We start from the raw sequence: 1,830 nt of genomic DNA on the forward strand, positions 1-1,830 counted from the left end.
ACGGGTTTCGCATAATTTTTATATGCAAGATTTTAATAATTTACTTGCTCGCAAGAATATGAAACTTTCGGTGTAACATAATTTTTATATAATATTGAACAATAATTAAGAAAAAAAAAGTAAATTTAAAAATAGGAGCATAGAAAAATAATTAAATTAAAAAATGCAATAATTAATACAAACGTTCAAAAAAGGAATGTACGGATGCGCGACTGGGAAAAAAAAGAACTTCCTCCCCTTTTAATTACATGACGTCATTTTCACAGTCTTTCGACTGCCTGAAAAGTGGGGTCTTCGTAATTTTCGTGTTTACAAAATTTTATCTTGTTGCGTTTTGTGAACGCCAGAATCACTCGGTTTTGGGCTAATTAATTTATGCTTTGTACAAACAAGTTTTTTTTTTATTTAATATTATTATTATTATTATTATTATTATTATTATTATTATTATTATTATTATTTAATTCAATATCTCAGGATTTTATTTTACTGATTATCTTTGAAATAGACCCAGAAAACTAATATTTATCTTTTAAAGGATTTTTTACAATGAATTTATTTAACTTCAAAATTTAGCTGAATTGGGTAGCTCGCCATGAAAATATTTTCATAACTTTTTTTTTTTTTTTTTTCATGTTTACAAATATTTTTTTTTCCTTTTGGAAATTAAGTTTAGTCCTTAATCTTTCAAATACAATCCAAAAGTAGTCAGAAACCTACAAAAAAATTATGATAAATCGGCTTTCAAAACTAGGTCCCCCATTTTTTTTCCGCCCATTTTTGCCCGTACCTAAATTACAACAACCAAAAGAAAAAAAAAAAAAAAAAAAAAAACAGAATTATAAAAAAAATATTATTTTTAAAAAGCTTTAAATGATATTAATTTAAAATATTACGCGATATGAAGTTTAAACAGCTTTTTTTATATAACAGGTTCCAATAATAAAAAGAAATATATTCATATAATAGAATGTATGACTTTTGAGATAATAAAAATTGCAAAAGCAAAAGCGACTAAAACAAATTCGTTTGGATTTGATTATTTAAAATGACAGAGGGTGATAATCAAATTCTGCGCCCTTTTTCCAAAAAAGTATGGACGCATGTAAGCAGCAGCATCTTTAGACAGATGTATCAACAGAACAGGTTAAAAATAATTTTATCTTCTGTGTAGTTCGTTATTAAAAATCTATTTGTTTTACAAAAGTTAAGTCTTGTATTGTTTTTTTATCCACCTTTTTATTGTACATTTTATTTATTCATAAATTTCTGCATAAATGATCTTCCATAGAAATTCACCCGAAAAATCATACATTTCCATTACGCCATATTGAATTTCAATTCAATATGGCGTAATGGAAAAATAAAAAAAGGTATCTGCAACTTCTCTTCCAATTTTCGGATTTTAATAATGTCAAATCACACTTCATTTCCTTTTGACGGATTGATTGTTGCTATTTCTTCTGATGAGTTAAGGGCATAATAGATTCACTGATTGATATAATAATTAGGTGATTGATTTTGCGTTACGAAACAGATACTGTCAAGAATTGTATAAGTCAACTGAATTAAAGGAATAAATTATAAGATGGTCAACATCATGAATTTTGGAATATAACTTTTTGTCATTTATTCTCTCTCTCTCTCTCTCTCTCTCTCTCTCTCTCTCTCTCTCTCTCTCTCTCTATATATATATATATATATATATATATATATATATATATATATATATTTATGAAAATGTTGCTATACAAGAACTTTATAAGCCAGATGGACCAACGACGGGCGATTACAGACGTATATCTATTGCAGACTTATCGGGACTTTCTC

This window comes from Euprymna scolopes, chromosome 26 (assembly GCF_053919585.1).
Source record: "Euprymna scolopes isolate OS-2025 chromosome 26, ASM5391958v1, whole genome shotgun sequence".
NCBI lineage: Eukaryota > Metazoa > Mollusca > Cephalopoda > Sepiida > Sepiolidae > Euprymna > Euprymna scolopes.